Below are 18,320 nucleotides of genomic sequence, written 5' to 3'. Positions count from 1 at the left end.
TCTGTTGGCTTGTGGTGTGCACTACAATACATCTCCTCAGCATCAGTTTCATTGAAAGAGGAGCATCTGTGTTTTCGATGGTACTGAAAATCAGACCTTTGGAATTTCTAAATAACTTTGTATATCATTATACCATTAATATTGTGATAATGATGGTATGCCTTTTAATGCAGTTTGATTGAAAGCTTAAACGTTTTTTTAATCACAGTTACCACTTTTAAATTTGATTATGTGAAAAGCAGCCTATGGAAGAGACTATTAAAGCCCCACTACAGCCGTAGTGCAACCAAATGGTAGTTTTGACTTATTTTGCTTATTATGCGGTACTTACTTGTGGGTGGGCAACTCTATTGGGCCGCAACTGACAATCATTTCGTCTACTAATTTATCTGCAGATTCATTAGTTGTTTGAAATGCTCTGCAAGTAAAGAATGACAACACATTTCAAGACAGAATATAAGACAAAATAAGATTAATACAAAATCAGAACTATTTTCCATTGTCTATCATTTCCATCAACTTAACACAGCTGTTGAGCTGCAGCTCTTGTGAGATCATGCAACTCATTTCACAGTTATGCCCAACCTCGCCCTGAGCAGCAGTCTAATCAGCCCAGAAATAAAACACCTTTGTGCAGCTGCAGTTCGGGACAGGGGGGAGGGAGAGACAATTGAAAAACATGTTGCCTTGTCGGACCTATTGTCAGATGTTCAAGTACAAATATTGTTGCAGTGGCTGGAATCACCAGTGGACTGTGGAGCCTCACTTAATTTAAAAATCAGCTGCGTTCAGCAATGCTTTTGCCTGGCAGGACACAAAGCAAACATACTGTCAGTTTATACACAACAATAAAAATATAATCACAAGTGGGAGGGATTAAGTCAGACGTCGCTCAGCTTCGGCAGCAGGAGTGGTTGAGATTTCACTGAAATCCTGATAGATAGTTTGGTTGCCAAAAATATATGCAAATGTGTAACTTTGGTGGCAGAAGCTTGGCTTCATTGTTAAGATAGCGCCTCTTTATGGGCAAGTATTTGTTTACCTAGACAGAGATTCAAATCCTTATGAGGCCAAAAACTTGCTTTGTTTACCCCTGGGGCATCAAGACTCCAAGCTGACACACCTTTGATAGATTTGTAACTTTTTGCACTGAGCACTTGTTTTTGTTGAATTCTAAAGCGTCCAAAATTAAAGCTGGCAACAGTTTTGCAGTATTTCCATCTTTATTTAAAGATTTTTTTTCTTGAAGACATTTGCAATCATCTGACTTCATTAGTTCATAAAGACCACAATAGCCACAGTTGGCTCTTGCAATTCAGTTGGATAACAAAAAAAATGAAAAATGCTTTTTAACATAGCACTATCGTGGTAGTGATGCAAAGCGTCCACTAGAGAGCGCCAATCATAGCAGACTGAATTGCACTGTTGTGGACTCTGAAGATCACAGTTTGGGTAACACAGCTTGATTTTTATAGTTTGTTCAGTGTTCACAACGTTTTTGTTTGTTAATGCAGAGCTGACATATTTTACTTGGCGCGTCATCCAGCGAGAGTGGTGGAGGAGCAATAATGTAGACTGCACCGCGAGCGTGAATGAGCAATGAATTAGCGATGAGGTTTTATAGAAATGTACTACTCTCGCAGCACCTGTTATTTCATAATGTTATATCACTTAAACTAAGTTCTATTATGTGGGAAGAAATGCTAATCGAATGGATGAAAACCCTTCAGATTTAGATAATGGCGTTTTATAAAATATATATGAGATACATAATGTCATGCAGGATGGGAGGAATGGGGGAGTCTATCTAAAAAGAGACTTATGGAGAAACAATGGGGCTGGAGCAAAAGTTAAATATAAGATTGATTTTCTCACTAATTATTTAATTTATACGGTAAAAATGATCACGGTGATTTCCAGGTTATCAATAAGGCATTCTGTAGTTGAGCTGCTAAACACGGTATGTAGGCCACAATCATATACAACCATATATTCATGGATTCTCGCTGCAGTAAGTGTGCCACGGCGTCTACGTGGGGACAAAACCCCTGAGCTCCCAAAGAGCAGAGCTTTGTGTGACTCCGGCGACGGCTGCGCCTCTCTGCTCTCTGAACTCTGGTGCCTCACCTTCAACTATAGTCTAAGAGGAGACGGAGTGAGGGAGGGGGGAGGAGTGTGTGTGGGGGGGGTGGTGGTGGTGGTGGCTGTGGTGGGGGGGGGAACAAGGGGAAAAAACGTGCCACATTATTAGAGGAAGTTCACCCTCTGATAAACACATAGCTACACATCCCACTGGACCAACTGTCTGAGATGGCAGCCAGTGCTAAATGTGAGCTTGTCTGAGCCGCGCCACTACAAGGGGAGAAACCGCACGGAATTCGTGTTTTGTCCCTAGGTTGTTCGTTTGAGAGCTTTAGAGGATTTTAATGTGCCTCTCTGTACCTCGCGGTTTCCATTCAAGGGGGCTCTCCAGACGCAGTGCAGCTCTTCACAGAAGACATGCATAATCACGGCAGAGGGGAGGGGATGAAACAAAGACGAGATGTGTAAAGCATCATATACATATGGCACTTTATATTGTACCCCTTTCAGGTATTCTTATGGGTGTTTTGGTTTTAGGTTTGATTTTTTGCGTTGTTACACACAAAGGAAACAGCCGCAGCTCAGCACTTCAAAGGGGCCCCGGCAATCCCACATAGACAGACCACATTTCAGCGGAGCATGCTGTGCTGTGCCGCACCGTGCTACAGACAGACAGGAGCTGTTATGAAGAAGAGGAGAGCACGGCTTCTCATTAAAAAACACCACCGTTCCCTCCACAGATTACACTGCTACGGGAAAGACTACACAGGGAAAGACACCCTTGCCACATCCGCAAGCCGAAAAGACGCATTGTTACATGATTGGAACTGTCAAATAAAGCATACAGTTGGAGAAGTCTCAAAACAAGTGTTCACAAAAAAAATGACAAAACATTTTTTAATGGAAATGATTGACAGGTTGTTTACAGAGAAAACCCTCAGTTTTCTCGATGTTTGGAAGTGTCGAGCCTTTTCGTGTGGGGGCGTCTTACTCCCTGCTTTGCTGTTGTGGCTCACACCTGGTCAAGACCTTGTGATGGTTGAAAGGCCAGAAAAGTCCACAGTCTTATACACAGTCTTGTATACAGTAGGTAATGGCTGGTATGTCAAGCTGCATGACAAAAAAAAGTGTAGTGAGGGAGTAATACGTAGGAGCCCATTGTAATTCTGGCGCCCCTTTCAGGTGCCGCTGATGTATGACTAAATTTGACAAAGGCATTTCCTACACATGTATTTGGCATCTATTTAGTTAAGGTCACAGCGACTATGGGTGACCTCTGACCTTAAAATCAGCAGGCTCTGTGCTCCATTGGGTACACCTTACTTGTCCTTTTAAGGCCTATAACTCAGCTTTAGATCAGTCTAGTCTTGAAGCTGCAGTTTCATTTTTTTTTCCTGCAAGTTGTGTCACATCAATCCAACCTAGGGAAGAATTTAACGACGTAGATATTTGAGCAGCAAAAAGGAGCGAGAATGTAAATGATTATTCATGTACACAAATTTTATATATTTTATATATATATATATATATATATATATATATATATATATATATATATATATATATATATATATATATATATATATATATATATATATATATATATATATATATATATATATATATATATATATATATATATATATATATATATATATATATATATATATATATATATATATATATATATATATATATATATATATATATATATATATATATATATATATATATATATATATATATAAAAATTCCAGACAAAACACTTTTTGGTGTACTGGGGGGGGCTTCAGACCCAGGATGACCAAGGTGTATATAATATATCCAGCAAGGGGGTTCTTTGGAAAGTGCAGAGACATTTTATTAGTGAAGCCAGGGGTGGTGCACTTTCATTTCCTGGTTTTAATGGAGAGAGTCTCTCGGTCCTCACGTGGGCCAAAACGAGACTTAATGTTGTTTTTTTTCCTTTCTTTTTTCTGCAGCTTTCTCGGGACATTGCAAACAGAGAGGGTGCTGAGATCTGTGTTTTTTTTATTCCCCACATCTTCCTTCTTATTCAGAGTTGTTTTTTTTCTTTTCGCTGTGGTTGTATATTATTGTGTGTTTTTTAGAGGTGTAATTGGTAGTTTCAGAGAATGTTTTGTTTTTGTCATTTTTCACTGTCAGAGGGGATCAGACACTGTCGCTCGAATGGGGCTTATAATGTGGGGAAAGGATGACAGTGTCTTCCGTTCATTCTTTGTTGAAAGGAACGGATATCAGACGGTGCCCTAATCCCTTTGGTCATACCACGGGCTCTCTGTGTGTGAGCGGGTTACTAATTGCAGTTTTTCCCTTCTATGCGAATACATGGGCAAGCAAGGACTGTCTGGACTCAGGGCTCAGTTACATGCATCACTAAAATACTGTACTATACTGTGACATTATCTTGGCCAGCTCTGCTCTACAGCCAACGTTCCCATACACTTTCTATGGTGACCAGACTTGGAGCACTGCTTCGGACAGTGAGGCTGGCACACTGTCTAACTGTCACAATTAAGGCAAATCAGTAAACACATACACACCTGAGAGCCCGTACACAACAACTGGTGTGTCACTGGCCTTTTGTATTGAGGACATCACAAGTTAATTGTTTGCTCATTGTGTTTTTTCTTTTTTTTTTCTTCAAGCTTGGTTTAAGTGCAAGTTCTCTGATAATCTGTAAGCATCACAATTTAATACACCGTCAAAGAACCACAGAAGTGGAACAAGTATAAACACAGTAATTGGCCACCACGCCAGGTCCGCATTACCAGAAGCGGCCTCTGGATGGCAGTGTCAGGCTGTGCTACCCGCCGTCAGCGTCAGCTCTCTCATTAGTGAGGTCTAGCAGGCCCCCTCCGACATGTCTCATAAATGTCAACACCAATACAGCAGGGGACAGTGGGCCTGGATGTAACAAACACAGACGCTATGAAAGTCCACTCTGTCTGTCAAATCAATCACCGAGGCAAGCCACAAGCTGCATGTTCACACCTCGCATTGGAAGCTACCTGCAAGTTGGGATTTGGTTAGTGTAAAAGATGCAAAGAATAAATCCCCCTGGGGTTGTTGGGAATTATTTTGATCTTTAATGTAAGATGAAATTTGTAGGATACAGTGCACAGACCTTAGCATTGGTAGTATTTTTTTTATTTTTTTTAAAAATTCTGTTATGTGTATGTATGCATGTGCCTGTGGTTTGCCTCTCGGAAGTTATTGTCACCTTGCTATGGTCAGTAAGTCCCCTTCACAATACCCTCCATCCCTCCTCCTCCTCCTCTCTTCTTTCTCCTTTCCATTCTCTCCCCTCTTCTCTTTCCCATTATCAAGCCCTGTGCTGCCCGCACTCTTTTCCATTCTCTTCCAATCGGGCCACAGGAGCAGGTGGATTGGAGATAACTTGCGCTGTGCTTTGTTTTCGCGCTGACACTGTCATTAATCATTGCCCAAGCCACACTTCAACATATAATAATAAGGACTGGCTGCTGTGTGGGGGCTGACGCCCAATTGCCTTTCATTGCGCGGATGCCAAATTGGAGGTGAACGGCCATAGCCAGACACTACTCCCCTGTCCCCAGACTGTCTCATCATTTAGGTATTTATCCATCTCAGCCTTGTCTGTGGAGCTTCTCCCTGCCCTCCCAAGAGGCCTGAGATTGTTAGGGGGAGGATCAGATTTGTTGCTCCGGCTTTTTGGCTTTGATTCTGTGCCTATAAGTTAGGGATTAGAAGCAAATTTCCCACAGGGCAGTGCTGGATTTGCTGGTGTTTAACTGTTTAACCTGTCTTAGTCTTGTGTGGCAAAAGGGGTGTGGGTGGTGGTGGTGGTGGGAGGGGAGAGGGAACGGGGTCTTTTTTTTTTTCGAAGAGAGACTGGTCAACAGGCCCAGAGAGACCCAGGTGGGCTAAGCCAGAGCCAGGCCAGCAGTGATAAGGGGAGGGTTCCTTATCCATCACATCTCCTCTGGAGTTGTTAGAGTACTAAACTGTGTGTGTGTGTGTGAAAGAGACTGAGCATGCATAATAGGCTGTGAGTGTTTGTGAGTGGCTTCCCCTGGGTACCTCAGACTAATAAATCAGAATCATGTTGGTCGTTCTTCGGTTACAGCCCTCATGCCTTGCCTATCACACACAACACGTGAGAATAAGTAGCTACAGTGTGTTTTGCAAATGGGCCAGCGAGTTATCAATTACAGTGACCGAGACATATTTACAGACACTCGATCTCTGGTCGACCTTTAGTTTGACCTTAATATTTATACTTAAAACTAAACATAAACAAAACGCACTCTTAATATGAAAGTCTCACACATATAGTGTTTCATTTTCGCTGCAGATTGATTTGTTGTTGGTCGTTGATATAGCGTGCATACATGCTACATAAAATTAGATGTAAAATGTTAAGCTTGGGCTGTGTAATACGAGATTGCAAGTGGTTGAAGATGCGAAAAACACTAAAATCCATACGCTCTTTGGCTCAAAACTACTTGACAGTGCAGTTTTTAAACATGTCAGGAAAGGAATACACCGTAGATACGTGCTGCGGAGTCATGTTGGTTCTTAGCCAGTTAGCAGATCCCTGTTCTCAAGCCTCTTATGGACGGAGAAAGGTTGGTGCTCGGTTTGGTAAGGGGGTGAAGGTTTTGGCTATAGCAAAACCCTTTGGGGGGCTGCGCTCCGGAACAGAGACGGGTGCAGACCAGCAGGAGGATCCCAGTCCTGTCAGACATAATCCAGGCGGATTACGGTGATCTGAGGGGAACTTTGGAGCCTTGAGCGTGAAGGTGTGCTCTCTGGGCCCTGCCATCGTTACTTCTGCAAACAGGAGACTAAATCTGAAGGTGCACACACACCTGGATGGCAGCGGAGAGAATGGTCTTTGGCTTTGATCTCGACCATCAGCGTGGCAATGCGTCTCCTTGTGATGTTGGACAGGCTAATGTCAGCACAGGCTGGAAGATCGGCTGGACGTTGTTGCGGCACCCATTACCTCTTAATGGGTTTGTGTGTTTGGGGTGGAGCTCAGACCTGCAGGAGGGAGATTACACATTATCGCTACAAGCATAACTCAATCTACAAAGACAGTATTAATGTCCTTCGCACCATCACTTCAGCCGTTTGACATATATCAGCTTACTGTTCTATACTTACAAATGGTCTCATTTTGCACTTTGAGTCTCTGTCTATACATATCTTGTGAACTTCTATATCATTCTGACATGTGGACGGTAAAGAGCTCCATGTCTCCTTTGGTGCAGTAGAAATATACTGCAAAACCGTATTGATCTTTAATTAAAGAAGCTCTTAACCTTGGCTGGGCAGAGGACCCCCAGGCCAGTGAGTTAATTAATGTACTAATAGTCATAATATTTGTGCTGTGCACGGGAGGTACATAAAAGATTATCTATTGTGTGAGCAGTTTATCAGCCCAATGATGCTAGAGCCCCGTGCTGTGCGTATATCAATATTATGGGCAAAAATCTGCAATACAGACAGAAGAAGAGGGAGAGAGCCGGTCTTTAAATATCTCCCTCGGTTCATCAGCAGTTTAGCAAGGCCCCGTTCTACCTCCTGGGATTCTCCTCTGATCGTAACCGGGCGGCGTCGATGGGCCTTTCCAGGCACTAATGCTTCGCTACCTTGACAACACACGGCAGCTCTAAGCCCCTCTAAAAGATCCACCTCTTCCCCACAGATGAGTCAGGGGTCCCTCTCCGCTGTTTACCCCACACTCCTAAGGAGGCGCGTCTCATTGTTGGATCAAAACCTCACACTGCTGACCCTCTCAGCCGCTCTCACCGAGCACCAGACCCCTCCATAAACAGGTCCCGCCGAGGGAGGGAGGGCGAGAGAGAGGGAGAATGTGTGCGTGGGGGCCCAGACACACTGTGATATCACCCTTTATAGCTTTATTGATTTCCTCTCAGGATACAACTATTAACATTGAGCTGCTATGGTGCTTGCTGCTGTGTTGTTCTCCGCAGGTAAGAACACTGGCTCACACCCCCGGCCTTGTGGATTGTATATATGGGTATGGGGGTGGTGGGGGGTGGGTGGACTGGGTTGGGGGAAGCACAGGGGAGGCACATGCTTTTATAATTAAGGTCAGCTGGGATGCATTACAGCATTTGGAGGTGTTAAAACGGGCCCTCCTCAGAGAGTATGTTGGCATTGCCCACGCTCGTAAATTAGCCACGCTCCCCGCTGATGTTAGGAACAGGAGATGAGGGGAGGAAGGAGGGAAAAGGGGGGAATTAGGCAGATGACTGGATGTAGACACAAGGCTGTATTCGACTGTATTGCTTTTTCATTCAGTCTTTTTGTTACTCAAATCCTTGATTTTATGTGGATATATGAAAAAAAGGACCATAAGGAACATGCTGCACTCACAAATTTCAGTAATTGTGCATGTGGATGCCTTGTGGTTTATTCCAAAAATCCTGACCTAAACTGTATATTTATCTATATATAAAGTATATTATGAGATGAAATATTCCAGAAAACCCTCAAACTACAGAAAAGATGGCAAATTACTATCAAATCCCCGGTGTGTTTGCACAGAAATTAAACAGTAGTAGATTTTCTGTTGTCAGTTGTACAAACATATTTCATACTTGCATGATCATTCCACTTCTAAATGTAATGATAGTAGGTGTTTTGGAGATATTAAAACAATTATGAACTGCATATTTAACACCACAGATCATCCTATAAAATTTAATTGATAGGCGGTAGAAGTTACACAATGGGCAGGTAAGTTAACAGATGCTCCCACAGAACGAGCAGAGGTGTGTGCAGGCTCTCTTTGGACCAACACTGGCTCCAATGAGGCGGGCAAAACAAAGCAGGGCCCTTCAGATTCACAATGGGGACACTGTCAGCAAAGACAGGGGAGGGGAGAGGGAACAAACAGAACACAAGAGTTTCACAAACAACCTGTCATAAGGCATTCAGCAGGACAGGTCTGACTGGGACACCCAGCTCACACCCTGTGCCAGAGGTGAAGCCAGGGTCACCTCTCTGATGCATAGTGGGAGAAGTATGACAAGCAGAAGGAATGGGAGAGAGACGAGGAGGAAGAGGAAAAATCAGAGCTCGGTCAAATGGCGTCTTAACACTGCCGACTTCTGACATGTGAGGTTTGTTGTCAAAGGTCGCGTTTTATGTAAGGTTTTATTATTTCATAGATCAGAATCACGGCGCATGCTTTTCACATGTTGGAACAGTGTTCACCTGAGAGATACGAGGTGTATAGATTTCAATTTTAGTTTGAGTAAGGCGGAACTAATAGCCCTCTGAGTGGTCGGTCCAATAATGCTTTTAAATGAGTAATATGACAGTGTTGGAGACAGCCCTGCATGGACGTGAACAATCTGTTCATTTGACGCAAACATCATTGTTTTATCATTTATTTTCTATTTTGCTCTGACTTTTCGGGAAAAAAAATAACTAATTTTAATAATTATTCCATCTGCCAGTCATCCTCCCAATTAATGAATTACTCATCAAGTCTATAGAATGTCAGTGCAAAAACATTTCCATTGCAAATCTCCAGAGCCCTTCTTTAAATGTCTTGTTCTGTCTGATTAATGGTCCAAAACAAGAAGACATCAGAAAAATGCCCCATTATAGGACACTAGAAAGTCAGCATATATTCACATTTGAGAAACTGGAACTAGAGAATTAATGGCGAAAGAGAGAAAAAAAAGAAAGACTTAAATGATTAATTGGTCACTAAAATTGTTCCAATTCATAGACACCTCCCCCGGACACTCACCTTCTGGAAAAAAAATATGCAATATGAACTAAAATGCAATTATTTATTCCTTATAACAGATCTTCAAAGCATTCATAGATTAAATATCAATGATCGATGAAGCTCTTTTATGAGGTATCGGCTTGACTTTTTGGAAGTTACCATTAAGATAAATACAGTTGTTTTTAAAAGCTAGCTGCAACATCTGGACGAGGTTGCCTGCAGCCAACTGTTAAACTGCTAAATGGATAGAAAAGATATATAGTACTAATGCTAAATCTAATTTTTAGTGACAGTCATTATTGCCATTTTGATTTTGTGCTATTGATTTCAGCTTTTAGTTGATAATTCTGGTCTACTTTGACAGCTCATAGATACCAGTCATCACTGTGACCCTCCAGAGACGGAGCTGAGTGCCAAAGACCTGACAGAAACAAAGTAATCAGAGCCTGTGCCACTGACCGTTGTTTGTGTGTGCTAACCAGAACTCACCAGTCCCGAGTGTTGCTTTACCTCTTTGACGTCTCTTTGTGAGTCAGAAAAACTTCATGAATTCACCTTTTGAGAATGTCACAACTCATAACTCTTTGTATCCCTTGTAAAACTTTTAATTTGAATTCATAAACACATACAACTGTAAAGTCATAAAATCACCGGGCGCAATTTATGTGAGACAGTCACCATAATTACCGTCCTCACACCAGTACATACCGTTCACCTTGTAATTTACACCAGGGCATTTTTGTGTTTACCGCAATGTCACTCAACAGGGCTTGGCTTGAACTTCTGAACCAACAGAGAGCGAGGCAGCAGTGGTGTGAACTAGCAATGTTGCTTCTTTGCGTTTTCTTGTTAAGTTCATGTTTCACAGAAAACAAAACAAAACAAAAACCTAACACAATCATCTTGGTATCAGTCTTCCTTAGTTAATTCTAAAAATTGTGACTTTGCTGGGAAATCATCAGGTGTTAATAGATTTTCCACTTGAGAGTGATGTGCATGAGAATGATTAGCAAGTATAATGAAGAACTAAGATTGGACATTCTCATTTTTTTTTCTTCCCCAGATCACTGCGTTTTTCGTTGCGTCCCCGCCACTTCGCAAAGCTCGCTGGGCTGCACTTGCATCGCCCTTTCCGACCCGGCAAATAAAATCCCGAAAGCGACCCGTCCGCTTTAGCAAAACGGAATGAAATCTGTTGCGGGCCGCTCAGCTGTCACACAAAAAATACAGTAATGGGCCTCAACCTGCCGCCACTGTTCACAGGTGTTTTTTTTTTACAGCAGTATTTATTTGACCATTATGTTAAATTGTCCCCCATAAAGCCGCACTTGGCAGCACCCTCCTCTGAATCTCTTTGTGAGCCACTTAAGTGTACCACTGGGGTTTGGTGTGTTCCATGGACCCAATATGGTCGCTTTAAACTGAATAAATAAGCCAGTTAAGTTGGGCTGTGTGTTTCCCCCTTTCTTTTGGAGAGGGGGGCATCAAGGAAATGGCTCTCAAATTTTGTGGGTTTTCATGCATGTTTATAAGTGTTGCTATAAAGTTGTGAAGTGCACCTCCAGGACGTGTTTAATGCAGTATTTACCTGCCTCAATGCGTTCTAAAAGTGGATAGATATTGATTACATCTGGAAGGTCAGCTTTTGACCTCCGTGGTTAAAGCAGATTAGGTGTTGCATCTTTAATTCATTGGCAGCCGCTCTTTGAAAATGCTCTTCCCGCAATGGACAGGTTAATGAAGCAGCACAGACCACAGGAAGTTCTTCTATCACACCAAATGGTTAAATATCTCCATAAATATATAAGTTGCGGCTGTGGAGTGCAGACTTTCATTCTCCTTTTGTGCTGCCTTGTGATCTAGAGGACTGTTGACCGCAGGCAGGCAGCCATAAAATGAGGGGGCCTGACTCTGCTGAGACCACCTCTATTCATGGCCCCCGGAGCCACTGGATGCTAAGTGGCAGCCGGAAAATCACAGCTGTGGGATCAAGCATGGCGCATTAGGGGAGAGAGTCCGGTCCCAAACCAGGGTACAGTACGGCTCAAATAGAATACCACGGGCGAAATGGTTTAAACTAAGGATGACACAGTGCATGAGGTTGTGATTCTCATGTGGAAAGTGCAATTTCTTGAAGATTTTTGCACTTAAATGCTTCAGTATGATTAAAAGTTTATGGATTTGCCATTAATGGACTGGGTGTCAATTATGTACATGTGCAAAGCAAAAGGAAGGAATGGAATATTGTGTTACATTCACTTGGTTTAAATCTGCATCAGGCCAAATAAGTTTATTAAGTCTTACTTTCCTGCACACACAAAGAGACACTTGGGCATTAGTCATACCCTTTGGACCGAGCCTCATCATGCGTTTTCGCTGAATTTCAGAGACGGGGCACTTTTCCGCAGCAATTTACACTCCTTCACTTACAGCGCTCCGGTGCAGATATGGTGTCAGCCCCTCCTCCTTGACCTCTGCCCTTTTTGCGAAGCAGGCGAAAGTGTGTTTCCTGATTAACGGGGCTGGCTGAGGTGCGCGGCTCCAGCTCCGGCACCTTGTCCTCCCAAAACTGAGGTGACAGTCTCCGAGGCTCTTTATGGAAATTAACTGCAAAACATAGCCAATTAGACCTGCGTTATTTAGAACGACTCAGCTTTTCACCCCGAATAAAAGCGGGGCCCCAGATAAGACCTGTACACTCAGACACTGCAGCAAATTAATGTGAAGCTGGTGGCCTGCCAGCGAGCCAGTCCATCTAAAATGGGGGCATTAAAAGCATGACGACAAGTTTTTGTATAAGCTCTAAATTATTGCGAAAAAGAACACAGGATGATTTAACGATTGGAGTTTCGGGAATAACTTAAGAGACGATTATAAATTGAACACGTGACAAGCTGGAAATGGTGATGATGTAAGATGCTTTATTTGGAGCAATTTAGCAAAAAGATTCTTATCAGGCGCTATACAATGGTTTGTATGTTTCTAGCTTTTGTCCACAGCATAGTTCCTGGACCACATTTTCCCAGGTTCTGCACCTTTCATTCCAAATGTGTAACTGGGAATTAAGCATCTGTATAATGTCTTTTCACTCCACCAGCTAAAGATAGGGCTCTTTAGCCTGATACGCTGTCTTAATTTTCCCTTTCTCAGGTCACTGCGGAGAGCGACGGCATTAGAGTGAGGAGGAGGGTCCTCACTCTATGTGCAAGAATACTCTGTGGAAGTTGCAAAGGGCAGAGTCTCTAGGAAATCTACTCTTTCTTTGAAAAAATGTCACGGGAGAGATAGGAGATTGGCACCACAAAGAGCCCAAAATAGCACGGGCTGCTACGCGTTGTCAGACGAGATTTGGGCTGAGACATTGACTTTTGTTCTGCAAACTATTGGCCCCTGAAAGGGAGATGGGAGGTGTAAAAATCGTGATTTCTCCTCTTCCCCTGGTTATGTGCGATACATTAGATAATGCATGCTGCTGCGGCTGTGGTTTCTAACGTCACAATTATTCCTTGTCTGCAACAGACGAAGTGTACTTGGGATGGGGGAAGAGTTAGGAAATGGGTGACTATGGATGCTAGTTTGAGGCAGGTGGAATCAGTGGTTACAGAGGCAGTTGGTTATCAAAGGCACGGGGCTTGTCCAGAAGATTAGGGCTGATCTCAAACCCGTCTGCTTTCCCATAACTCCAGCGCACCCACATTCAGCATTTCTTCCTTCTGCCTTCCCCATGATAACAAAGGCCTCATATATTTTATGCAGGTTTGCCCCTTTGGCCACATAATAGGATTATGAATAATTTCTACAAATTTACAAAAACAAATCACATGGCCCGGCTTAGAGTTTGCTAATAATTTCTCCATAGCTGATAGATCAAAGCGAGGAGCAGGGACTGCAGAGCCAGGCAGTAGATTGACCCTGGTCAGGCATTTTTAATGAAAGGGTTAATCTCCTCAGAGGTGACTATTCAGGAGCAGGCAGTGTGACCAAATGAAGAATTCAGGTCTGGGATGAGAGGGAGAATAGTGGTCTTGAGGGTGCTGTTGGGTGACAGCGAGGAAGCCCTGAGGTAAAAAAAACAAAACAAAACTGTGGGATGCTGCGTTTGAGCCTATGTAACCAGACCTCCTCCCCAAACCATCGCTTAAAGAAAGGGGAAAAAAAAAGTCAGGCTGTTTGAAGAACCTATGGCATGTAGGCCCAAGGCTATTACATGGATGACCATAAACAAACTTGCTCTACTGGCTCCAAAACCCCATGAAAAATATGCTTATTATATGCAGAAGAACACACAAAGGCTGTGTGCAGACGTAGAAACCAGAGGGCTGTTCACTCTGTTGCTGTTCACTCTCAAAAAGTACCTGAATGCACTTAGAGTCCCGGCTGTTCTGGATAAACTTTGTTGTCAAGCACCTCTTGTGCTACTGTAAGCACACATGCCCTCTTGTGAGTAATTAGACTTGAATACCTTCCAAAAGGAGAGAGGGTTAAAAAAAAAGAAAAGAAAAGAAAAGATGCTTTTATAAATGTATAAGCCTTGGCTGGTTAAGGAGGTTTAGAAATCTCATCATGACAGTGGCAAAATGGGCCTCTTAGTAATTAGGAACAAATGGAATTGCTTATCACTTATGGAGTTACTGTGCCAGCCATTTGGCTGTGTTCAGAGGGATTAATCAGAAGGCTATTGACATTACATTGTTCCACAATTATCATTCATACGTTTTATGGTAATTGGGCTTTTCTTTTTTTTTTTTTTCCCCCAGTGAGGAATTAAGGTTCCTACGTAATTCAATACAAAATGAACACACGCAAAAAACAAACATTAATCAAATCCCTGAAATGACGCGACAACATTCCAGCCGCTGATAATCGCCCGACAAGGTGCTGAAATGAAAACGCTGAGAATGAGGATATCAGTCTGAGAGCAACCCGAAATGTTGTTCTGATAATTCATTTACGTGAATGATAGTTATTCATATGAAGATGTAGTTAAATGAATCAGCGATTAAAGGAATAGCAATGTTTACACAGCATCATCTGAATGTTTTGTAAATTTGAAATATGATGCGTGAAACTGAATTATTACATCTTTTACCCCAGGTATTAAAGTAACAGTTCGTTTAGGGATTTTCTTCATAAGCTTGCTTGCCGTGTTGCATTGCGGCCTTATTATAAAGAAATGATAGCGAACCACAGAGTGACATCAACCTAATAAAACCAATAAAAAACACTTTGCCTTGAATGCAGTCAGAACTAAGATATATAACTCCTCCCCTGTGCTCTTCTCCAATACCTTTCCAACAGTACCTACACGTGAAAATTACATGTCATTGTCCTAATGGCCTGGGGCGGGGGGGCGGTTTGATAAAGGAAGACTTTGCCTAATGCTTCCATAAACGTGTTAGGCAAAGTCCAGCAGGATGTAATTGCATCTAATATATTTACAGAGGATTGATTTCCCTCCCACGACCCGGCCACCAGGCAGCAACAAGCTGCGGTCAGTTCACCCGGGTCACTGCGGATGAGTTCTGTGTCCACTCCGTCCCCTTTACACCAAGCAACAAGGCCGAGCCCCGGAGACCATGGAAAGTATTGGAGTGCAGCTTAATGAGGTAATTAGTCAAAGGCCATGACGATCCTGGGAGGCTAATACCTGTGACCTCTTGATCCCGGATTCCTGACACACGTCTCTGGAGACTGTACAGGAAAAAACGCTGCAAAATCCAAACACCGTCGCCCTCGGCCAGACACTCCGGCCAATTTTTTTTTTTTTTTTTTTTTTTTGTGTGTGTGATAGTGTGATATCACACTTAAAGAAAGGAGACTTGGGATTCAAGCTGTGCAACCCCCCAATTTCTCTTTTTTTTTTTTGGTTTAATTACTCCCACTATGCAGTAATGGGCCTGCCCCCTTCCTTTCCCCTGAAGAGAAAATAAACCTTGGCGAACTTAAACTACTTCACCTATTTACTTGGAGAAAGAAGTTCTGAGGAATTGACAAAGGCAGTGAAAAAGCACAAGAAAGGGAAAAAGGATGAAGAACACAAAGCAGGTTGATATTTTTTCCCTCTCCCATCCCTTTCTTTTCTTTTTATCAGGTTACGTGACTGGAGGCTTCATTAATCACCACCTCGACAGCCTCTGCCAGGGGGAACTAACTGCATTTGGCCCAATTAGGCGCCGAAGAGACAATAGGAACAGCACAAGTTGTGCCTCGATGCCAGGAGCCAAGCGTTGCCTCCCTGTCATTACCTACAGAAAGGGAAAAATTAACCCCTACCAGCTTCCCTGCTTTCCTCCATTGATCCGAGGGTTTTGTGGTGTCCCTGGAGCGTGGCAGACAATTACAGATATTATTACATCTGCATTGATTTTTTTTAAAGAGAGCAGAGTGTCTCCAAGCAATTAAAAAAATTACAGTTCGGAAGTGGGCCAATTAAAATGCCCCCAGCCCTGGAGGGTGGCAGCGGCGTTGGTGGGAATGGAGGGGGACGGACTTGACTGTCAGAATGTTGCAGTATCGTGCGATTCAAACCCACATGCACTGCGTCGGAACAAAAAATCAAGTTTTTCTCTAATTGGCTAGCGCTGCCCACTGAGATTATCATTAGGACAAAAATAGCAGTTTAAAGAGAGTTCTGTTGGAATATTTCCATCCGAGTTTGGCCTCAGATGTCTTTTCATCACTACTTTGCTCAGTTTTACGTCGTCAGGTTTAATTATCATAAATGTGTCACTGGATACCTGTTCAGCCCATGTAAGGTGTCATGTAAGGATCTTATTAATGGTATTGTTTTAGTTTTAGTTTAGTAATTAATCAACATTTCCAGCACTGATTTAGGATAGCGACTTCTTTTTTCTTCTTTTTTCTCCTGACATAACCGTCTCTTTGCATTTGGTTGTATGAGATCTATCTTTCACACCTCATAAATATTCATCACAAGTCTCCTCTGATTCACGCTGCTTAAGTATCAAGCACCTTTTGGCAATCGGCTCCCACCTGCCATCTTTTTACCCGTCCGACCGCACCCACAAAACTTTCTCATGCCTACGCGTCTATTTCGCACGTGCATTCACTAAATCTGTCTCTTGCTCTCTCTGTTTCTTTTTGCACACACACTTCCTCCTTCCCATCGCCCTCGCTTCCCCCCACGGAGCAAAGTTGGCCTTTACCATCCGCGGCCATCTGACCACACTTCCTGAAAACCACAAAGAGAGAGAGAGTGTTAATTGGAATTACGGCGAGATGGAAGACTTGCAGTGTGGAGATAAGGAATCAATGCAATGTAAATAAAGACTGCACATCCAGTGGCTGGAGAGCCTCCTAAGGGCCCATTGTTTTATTGTGCTGCAATAAGAGCTGGGGAAGGAATTACTGTGCGTTACTCTGTTAGGTAATTGACAAAAGGACAAATACTTACTTGCACACACACACGAACAGCTACCTGGCCTCCCTTTTTTTTTTTGTTTTTTTTTTTTGGAGAAGTTTGAGCAGAGCAGGTGGGCTCTGGGATTATTCAAACCAGCTTTTGACTAAGGAAGTAAACAATGCCTCCAAATAAAGAAAGACATCTATACAGAGACACCCAGACACTTTGGAAACCCAAAAAAAGAAAGGGCACAGTTTAAAATAAACATTATTTGGCACAGCAGGAAAAAAAAAAAAAAAAAAAAAGGACAATGAAACTCTGGTTCTGAGCCGCAGCCGTTTTATCACCTGACACGCTCGCATGTGTTTGAAGTGGAGCATCGCAGTTTTCTTTAATCCGTGGAGCATTCAAATGAATTTATTTCTCTGGGATTTAAAAAACAGTAACAATAGCAGGCAGTTAAAAACAAACAGCCCCGAACAAATGGGCGATGAGGCTGAGGCGCTCGGCACGGGTAAGCTTCTCCATACATCGTGGTCTGTTTCATTAGCTGAGAATGTATTATTATTGTTTATCTATCAGGCTTCCTGATAAAGAAAAATGAGCCATGCTTCCCCTTTTTTACGGATTACAGAGTTAGAAAGGTTCAGGGGTGGCTTGCCAGTGTAATCCACGGAATTCTTTTTCCCAACAACAACAACCTCCGGAAGATGGGAGGAAAAAAAGAGAGAGTTTTCAACACCTGAACACCATGCCGCATTTGATTAAAGAGGACTAATTTCAGAATATCATCAAAGGGTAGAGGAGCTTGGTCTGTGTATGTGTGTGTGTGTGTATGTGTGACCTGTTAATTGTAAAGTTCTGGCAGCAGTTTAAAGAATTTAACTCAGGAGTAGTCTCTTGCAGCCTTAAATTAGCAAAGTAAAAATAACTGGACAACACGTCTTTACTAATGCAGACTGTTTTTTTATACTTCTTTGAGATGCACATTGGATTTGGGAAAGTTTTAACTCGACAACAAGGTTACCACATGATGACATACATGTTGACTGTCTATGATTTCAGAAAAAAAACAAACTGAAATTCAGATGCATT

Source organism: Acanthopagrus latus, chromosome 16 (assembly GCF_904848185.1).
Source record: "Acanthopagrus latus isolate v.2019 chromosome 16, fAcaLat1.1, whole genome shotgun sequence".
Classification (NCBI taxonomy): domain Eukaryota; kingdom Metazoa; phylum Chordata; class Actinopteri; order Spariformes; family Sparidae; genus Acanthopagrus; species Acanthopagrus latus.
The sequence above is the reverse complement of the archived record's forward strand: the minus strand, read 5'-3'. Positions refer to the sequence as shown.